Source organism: Tupaia chinensis, unplaced genomic scaffold, assembly GCF_000334495.1.
Source record: "Tupaia chinensis unplaced genomic scaffold, TupChi_1.0 Scaffold145814_1, whole genome shotgun sequence".
NCBI classification, from domain to species: domain Eukaryota; kingdom Metazoa; phylum Chordata; class Mammalia; order Scandentia; family Tupaiidae; genus Tupaia; species Tupaia belangeri.
Window position 1 is genome coordinate 1,956,347 of NW_006205672.1, and position 9,388 is coordinate 1,965,734.

Here is a 9,388-nt window from a genome sequence, read left to right on the forward strand (position 1 = left end):
ATCAGAGAAACTAACCAAATATATTTTTTAAAATTTAGCTTTTTAAAATAATTATTTCATTTAACTCTATTTATTTATTTTAATTTGACCAGAGTGGCAGAGAGAGAGAAAGCCATGTGGGAGTCCAGTGTCCTTAACCTTGCCACTTGCTGGCCCCAGGGTTAAATAATTTTTTTAACTTTATTTATTTATGTTAATTTGACCAGAGAGGCATAGAGTGAGAGAGAGAGAGAAAGTGAGAGAGCAAGCTGCCAGGTCCAGGACTTGAACTATGGTCGGCCATGTGGGAGTCCAGCGTCCTTAACCACCACGCCACCTATCAGCCTCTAAATAAGTTTTTGGGTTTTTTTTAACTTATTATTTTTTAAATGTCCTATAGAGCACATGCACCTACCAGAGAGAGTGGGGGTGAGGGGGAGTAAGAAAGTAAGCCATAGGTCTGGGACTTGAACCATGGTTGGCTATATGGAAGTTCATAGCCTCAGCCACCAGCCAGCATAAATAAATTTATAAATTTACCCAAGGGAAAAAAAAAAGTTATTTTTTTGTTTGTTTGTATTTAAGACTCATCTTTTAAAATCTTTATATATTTATTTTAATTTGACCAGACAGGAACAGAGTGAGAGAGAGAAAGCAAGTCACCAGGTCTGGAACTCAGTCATGTGGGAGTCCAATGCTCTCAACTGCCACGCCACCTACTGGCCCCCAAAAAAGTATAGTTAGACGAAGAGCTTGAATCAGTATATAGGCTTTATTTTTTTTTTATTTTTTTTTTAATTTAATGTGCTATATAGCACATATGTTCGCCAAAGAGACAGAGAGAGAGGGGAAAGTAAGAAGTCACCCCTCATGGCCACACTGCAATCCCTTCTCCATTCTCTTCTCAGAATTTTGAGTACACAAGCACACACACCTGGCATGTTTTTCAAGCTGCCAGGACTTGAACCACATGGTTAGCTATGTGAGATCCAGTCCCTTACCACCATGCCACCTGCTCACCCAGTGTGTAAGCTTTTATATGATTTTTTTTTCTCCACTATCCCTTGCTTCCCTGGTCTTTAATTTTAACCTATAGCTTTAGAAATGCTGAGGTTCCAAGAAAATGTGCGTGGCTTGTAGTTTAAAATTTGCCACTCTTCCTTCACTTCTGTGCTGTAGGCCTACATAGTCAAGGTATACTGATTTTCCGGTGCTTTAAATAGTTATTCTTGCCTATTATTTTAGCTAGGTGTTTTCTAAAATTATGATTCTAAAGAATTGGGTCAAGGGTTTTCCCACTCCCCTGACATTACTGGGTGTTGATTATGCTAATAAACCTCTCAGCTGAGCCATCTAATAAGCCGGGGTGGTAAGGAAGAAGTCACCATGATTGTCTAGCAGCAGTATTCATTGGTTTTGCCATAGAGTAGCCACCACCACACCCTCTAGCAGCATTTGTTGAACTTGGTGTGGCTTGGAATGGAAAAGGCAGGTGAAAGAAAAATAACTTGGAGAGTTGCCACTGAGCATATCCACGGTGAGGCAGCAGCACCCACACAGGCAGCCCTCACATGGATGGTGTCCTCCATTGGGCCTTGAGGGAGGCTGGAAAGGAAAGAGGGAAGATATATTCTGTTCTGGGGAAGCCAACACATGACAGTGGCATACAAACGTAGGCAAATTGATTGTAGACAAGAGTTCCAAGGGTAAAATGAAGAGTCAAGATGAGTTGATAGCTGGAGTGTATTAGAGAGAAATGACTTACTAGTTAAGGTGGGACCTCCCATGTACACTTCAGCAGCAGTATTTTAGTTTACAAGTGAACACTTTATGATTAGAAATATTAGTTACCATTGCATGGAAGAGCAATGTCAGTGATGGTGTCCACCCTAGGAGAACTTGTCGCCTCACCGAGACACTTGTACATGTAATATAATGCAGAGTAGCACAGGATCAGGCTGTAGACTTCTGAGAAGGAAAAATCCAACCAAATTCCTTAGGTAATTATTAGTGGAGAAAATGGGAATTGAACTGAGCCTGAAAGGTGGGCAGTATTTAAACAGACCAGTTCAGGGGCTGGCAGGTGGCGTGGTTAAAGGCACTGGACTCCCACATGGGCAATTGTGGTTCGAGGCCTAGACCTGGTGGCTTGCTTTCTCACTTCTCTCTCTGATCAAACTGGAAAATAATAATAAATAAGTAATGTTAAGTATAGTAATTCTTAAAAATAAAAAAGAAAATTAGACAAGTTCAATATTTATCTATTAGGTGTCCACAATATACCAGGCACTGCTAAAATAAAGGTGAGAGTGGGTACTGTAGGTACTTCAAAGAGATTTCACTCTGATGGGAAGTTACCATTTTTAACAGCAGAGGTCTAGGTACATAGAAGAATAGAGATGAGTAATAATTGTTAAATATTTTGAATACTTATGTGTCAAACCCTATGTTAAGTGCCTAAATTATGTCATCTCATTTAAGCTGCACAGTTCTGTGAAGTAGGTACTCTACAAATGAGACATCTAAGACAAAATAACTTGCCGAGGCCCACGTCACACAGCTTCTGACAGTAGAGACAGGATTCTTTTCACTGCCTGCTAAGGAATGGGGAAAAGAATGGGCAGGAAAGGTTTCATGGTGTAAATTCTGAAGGATGAATAGGATTTCTCTAGAAAGGTAAGGTGTAAAAGAATTTTGGTAGAGGGAATAACACTTAGGGAAGGATAAGACAGTGTGGACACTGTGTTCCTGCAGTAGCAGTAAATCAAGTGAGTCCTGGAGAGTTGCTGGAGACCAAGCCAGGAGAGTTGACAGGGCCAAACTACAGAGGATATGACATGCAGGCAGGCCTGGGAACCCCTGAGTGGATTGCCAAGGAGCTGCTTGGACCTGTGCTTTAGACAGGTCACTGACCAGTTGTATGAAGGAGAGACTTAGGAGGATGATTTGGTGATAGATGGATTCTAGTGTTTGGCTGCCTGGTTTTAAATCCTGGTTTTGTGGGACCAGCAGATGGCATAATGGTTACATCACTGGACACCCATGCAGTTGACCATGGTTCAAGTCCTGGACCTGGCAACTTAAAACTCATGCTGGGCATGTGTGCGTGCATGCCCAAAATCCCCAGAGGAGAATGGAGAAAGGATTGTGGCATGGCCATCCCACCTGGGGTGATTTCTCACTTTCTGTCTCTCTGTCTCTCCAGCAAGTGCACGTGCCCTGTAGCAAAATCTCTCTTAAAATAAAAAATAAAAATAAAAAAACCCTGCTTTTTTGTTTGTTTGTTTGTTTGTTTTTAGATTCTTACCATAGGGCCTGTGTACTTGCTGGAATGAGAAATCACGCCCCCTGGGGGGGATGGCCATGCCTCAGTCCTTTTCCCATTCTTGCCCAGCATGTTTTTCAAGCCACCAGGGCCGGAACTTGAACTGTGGAATCAGCCATGTGAGATCCAGCACCTTAATCACCGTGCCACCTACTGGCCCCAATATTTTGGTATTTTATAACTGGACAAGTCTTTTTAAATTCTTTGCCTGGTTTACTTATTTGCAAAATAGAAATGATGTAGTAAGCATTAAGGTTTGTTGTGATTAAACAAAGTAAAGCAGGTGACATCCTCACTTCAGGGACTACAGCAGCACATACAATGTGATTTCTGCCCTCCAGGGGTTTATAGTCCATAGGGAGATATAATGAAGATAGGTAGACAGGCTACTATTGGGTGGTTGGGAAATAGAAAGTGTAAAAATACATCATGACTTTCCCAAAGACCCAGCAGAATACAGGGGCTTGTATGAGAGGGATAAACGCCAAGGGCTATGGATTCATGAATAAGGACACACCCAACTTGAGGAGGTAGGACCATCAGGAAAATCCTTTCATAGGAAGTAGCTTGTACGCTGAAATCTCTGGAGGAGTAGGATTTCCTCAGGTAAAGGGGTTAGACTGGAAAAGGTATCTTCCAGGTTAAAAAAAAAATAGGTGTCACGTTCTGGAAACCGGAAGTAATTCAGAGTAATCATGACAAGGATGCAAGGGGTGAGGCCAGAGATAGGTAGAAGGAATCCAGATATCACGAAAGGGCACGGTGGACTTTATTCTAGAGGTAATGAGAAGTTGCTGTTAAAGCCGTTTTATTTTTTGTTTTTGTTTTTGTTTTTGTTTTTGTTTTTGTTTTTGTTTTTTGCTATAGGGCACATGTGCTCACCAGAAAGACAAAGAGAAACAGAGAGACAGAAAGTGAGAAATCGCCCCCCAGGGGGGTGGCCACACTGCAATCCCTTCTCCATTCTCTCAGGATCTTGGCACGCGTGCACACATGCCCTGTGAGTTGAAGCCACTGGGTCTGGGACTTGAACCATGGTCAGCTACATGGGAGTCCAGCGACATAGCCATTATGCCGACTCCTAGTCCCTGCTGTTAAAGACTTTAAGCAAGAGAATGACAAGATCAAATTGGCTTTTTAGAATAATCTGACCCCAGTATGGGGAAGAGATTGGAGAGGGTTAATTATTAGTGGTAGGAAATGGGATGGGAAAGTTGAGCAGGGAGTGGCTAGTGTGAATTGGAAGATGATAAGTTCAATCTGGGGCACATCAGGTTTAAAGTGAAAATGAAACACCTAAGTGGAAAATTCTGTATTATACTTGGGAAACCACTACCATGGGCTCGTTGAATTATGAGTAACACAAACTATTCTGTAGCTGTAACACTCCAGGTGAGATATGATTATGAACTAAGGAGAGTAATGACTGGGGATAAAAGAACGTTTATTCAGGGGATTCATGGAGAATACAGTGAGCAGGATTTGTTGTAGGGTGTGGGTCTTGAGAAGAAGCGGGGTCTTAATTCCCACATTTCTGGGTAAATGATGCCATAACACAGACTGAGAATATCACTGGAAAACTAAGTTTAGCAAGGAAAAGAATGAGGTTAGTTTTGCAAAAAGGTTGAGTGGAGGTGCCCATCATAGATCCAGAAGTGAATGATCAATAAGTTAGTTGATTTCTGAGTCAGGAGGCTGGGGAATAAATCAAGATAGGAAATACAGATTTTGTGGACTTAAAGATATCCTAGTAAAGCTATGAAATGAAACCATGTAGAACAGAAAGATTGGAGAGTAGACCTTATTAAAGGGTAACACCTGAAGGGAACAGAAAAGGAAACCACAAAATGGGAAAATCAAGAAGGTATGGTATCTAATGACAATGTTCATAGTGTATGCTGTAGAAGGTTAAATGAAGTGAAGAAGGGGGGCGGCAAGTGGCATGGTGGTTAAGTGTGCTAGACTCCCACACGGCCTACCATAGTTCGAGTCCCAGACCTGGTAGCTTGCTTTCTCACTTTCCTTCTTGCTCGCTCGCGCTCTCTCTCTCTCTCTCTCTACCCCTCTCTGGTCAAATTAAAATAAATAAATAAGTAAAGTTAAATAATTCTTTTTTAAAAAATGGAGTGAAGGGACCAGGAGTTAGCATAACGTCTATGTCACTGAACTCCCATGTAGCTGACCGTGGTTCGAGTCCCAGACCTGGTGACTTAAACTCACGCCGGGTGCAGGTGCTTATGTGCCCAAGATCCTGAGAGGAGAATGGAGAAGAAGGGATTGTGGCGTGGCCATCCCCCCTGGTGGGGGGGTGATTATTTCTCACTTTCTATCTCTCTGTCTCTCTCTGTCTTTCTGGTGAGCGCACATGCCCTATAGCAAAAACCTCTCCAAAAAAAAAAGAAGCGAAGACAGAAATTAGCTTACCTATGTAATAAAAAGTCACGGTCAGCAGGCGGTGTGGTTAAGAACACTGGACACAGGACCAGCAGGTGGCATGGTGGTTAAGGTGCTAGACACTCCCATGTGACTGACCACGGCTTGAGTCCTCGATCTGGTGGCTTGATTTCTCACTTTCTCTCTCTCTCTCTCTGTCTCTGTCTGTCTCTCTCTGGTCAAATTAAAATAAATGAATGAGGGCCAGCAGGTGGTGTGATGGTTAAAGGCGCTGGATTCCCACGTGGCCAACTGTGGTTCGAGTCACAGACCTATGGCTTGCTTTCTTGCTCCCCCTCATTCCCACCCTCTCTCACTCTGTCTCACTCTGGTCAAATTAAAACAAACAAACAAATAAAATAATTAAAATAACTCTATAAAAAATGAGTGAATAAATAATTCTTTAAAAGAATAAGAACGCTGGACTCCCACATGGCTGACTGCAGTTTTTTTAAAAGTGTGCCCCAAAAATAAAGGAAAGAAAAGTGCCCAAATAATGGATAATGATTTTTTAGGGTTATGGTTTAAGGTATATGTCCACTTTCTCTACTTTTCAACATTTTGGCAATGAGTGCGTATTTGATAATTAGAAGAAACTTTAATTTTAAAAACAATAAAATCAAAATGTTAAGAAAAAAAGGGTAGTGACTGAAAAGTATCCATTTGATTTGGTAATTAGTAACCTTTGGAGACCAGTTTGAATGGGTTGGTAGGGGTGGAATCTGACATGTAGAACTGAGTGGTATGGAAAGGTTTTATTACTTTAGTATGGGATCAATTAAGGCACTTTTTTTTTTTTTTTGAGAGGTTTTTGAATAGGGTGCATGTACTTGACAGAGACAGAAAGCGAGAAATTACTCCCCGGGGGGATGGCCACGCCACAATCCCTTCTCCTCCATTCTCCTCTCGGGATCTTGGGCACACACACATATATGCCCGGCATGAGTTTAAGCCACTGGGTGGGAGTCCAGCGACATAGACATCACGCCAGCTGTTGGTCTCGAGGCACATTTATTAATTGAGTGGAAAGAATTAGTAAACTTTGAAGCTTAATAGACTGGCCTTGTAATCAGGGAACTGAGTCCTGCATGGCCAACTGAGCAGTTGAATCTCGGCCTTAACACCAGGCACCTGTGCAGACACGTGTCCGAAATGCCTACAGAAGGGAGAAATGGAGAAGGGATTGTAGCATGACCATGCCCCACTGGGGGTGTTTCTCTCTTTCTGTTTGTTTCTGGCAAGCACACATGCCTCTGGCAATTTTTTTTTTTTTTGATCTGAACTTCAATAGAGAGTGATAATAACCTAAAAGCAAAGTTCTGAAGAGAAAAGAGGGCATAAAAACCAGAGCACTGTTACATAACACTCTGTTTTACCAGGTATGTGTATATGTATGTATGTGTGTATGTATTTCGTTTAAGGTTTTTGCCAGTAGGGCACGTACATTTGCTGGGGAGAATGAGCAGGAAAGTGAGAAATCACCTCCCAGGGCGGACAGTCACTTTACAGTCACTTCTCTTCCATTCTCCGCCTGGGATTTTGGACACACACGTGTGCCTGTCATGAGTTTCAAGCCACCAGGTCTGGTACTCAAACCATAGTCAGCCACATAGGAGTCTGATGCCTTAACCACTATGCTACTTGCTGGTCCCCACTAGATATTTATTGAGCACTATATGCCAACCATAGTCTAGTTAACTAACTCAGTTGAGTAAGAAATTGATCTCAGGGCTAGCAGGTAGCTTGGTGGTTTAAGGCACTGGACTCCCACATAGGCCGATCATGGTTCAAATCCTGGACCTGATGGCTTACTTTCTCACTTCTTTCCCTCCCTCTCTCTCTCTCTCTCTCTCTCTCTCTCTCTCTGTCTCTGTCTCTATCTCTCTCTGATCAAATTAGGAAATAATAATAATAATAAAGTTAAATAAAAAATAAATCTTTTTTTTTCTTTTTTTTAGAGAGGTTTTTGTTATAGGGCGTGTGCGCTCTCCAGAAAGACAGAGACAGAGAGATAGAAAGCGAGAAATCACCCCCTAGGGGGGATGGCCACGCCACAATCCCCTCTCTTCTATTCTCCCCTTGGGATCTTGGGCACGCATGCACACACGTAAAAAATAATTCTTAAAAAAAAAAATAAGAATTGATCTCAAGTAGGATGTTATCCTGCTTAAGACCCAAAGGAAAATATGTAACAGTGGGTAAACTCCCAGCTGTTTATTTGTGGCTGGGGTAAGTAATTAATGGGAGTCTTGTCGGACAGCATCATTATTCTTCGTGAGGTCGAATGTTAAGTTGCTAGGTGAGTGTTAGTGAGTTAGGGGGCTTAAGAAGAGATATAGAAGGATATATTGAGTTGGAATAGTCATGATGCATTTTTGCATAGAAAAAAATATGTCATGACTTTTCTGACAGCCCAGTAGAAGAATGGATAAAAGGGAGGAGAATGGAAGAGAGAGCCAACCCAAATACCAAGTAAAAGAGAGAGCATTGAAGGCCTAACAGATTGGAAATAATGTGAAAAGGTACTGATTGGTATGGTGCTGTTTTCTCTAGCAGCACCCAGCTACTTATGTATAGGAGCAGAAGACATTGTTATATAGATAGATCCTGGCTCCTGATTTGTGGACATGAAATAGACTTAGAGCAAACATGGGGATGAAAGTGCTGCTAAGGCAGTTTAAGGAATCCACCTGATTCCAGCTGGATAAGAAAGTAGACTGAGAAATGTATGGCAAACTCTGGTCAAAAGAAGACTTTATTAAGGTCAAAGAGCAAGTGATTTAGAAGTAAAGGAAGTGATTAAGCCAGAAGCTCAGGACATTATAGTCAGAAAGATATTGGACTTTAAAACTTTAGAGTCCAAACTCTTCCATGGAATGACAAGGGTGGTGGGGATGGGTGTGAAGTGGACTAGTTAAGAATCAAAGGTTGGGGGACCAGCAGTTCGTGTAATGGCTATGTCACTGGACTCCCATGTAGTTGACCATGGTTCGCGTCCCAGACCCGGTGGCTTAAAACTCACGCCGGGCGCATGTCCGTGTGTGCCCAGGATCCCGAGAGGAGAAAGGAGGAGAAGGGATTGCGGTGTGGCCATCCTCCCTGGGGGGTGATTTCTCGCTTTCTGTCTCTCTCTGTCTGTATGGCGAGCGCATGCGCCCTGTAGCAAAAACCTCTCCAAAAAAAAAAAGAATCAAAGGTTGGGGCCAGCAGGTGGCATGGTGGTAAAAGCATTGGACTCCCACATGGCTCACCATGCTTTCTCACTTTCCTTTTCTGTCTCCCTCTGGTCAAATTACAAAAAAATAATAATAATTAATTAATTAATTTAATTAAAATAATTATTTTTTAAAAAAATTCTAGTGTTGGGAACCAGCAGTTAGCGTAATGGCTATGTCACTGGACTCCCACGTAGTCGACCGCGGTTCGCGTCCCGGACCCGGTGGCTTAAAACTCACGCCGGGCGCATGTGCGTGTGTGCCCAAGATCTCGAGAGGAGAATGGTTACAGAACTAAAAAAGTTTCCACATCCAGCTGTAAAGGTAGGTAGCTCTTATATCTGGAGGTTGCTCTGTTATCCCTTGTTTAAAAACACCAGTAATGGGGACCAACAGTTGGCATAATGGCTATGTCGCTGGCCTCCCAGGGAAGTGA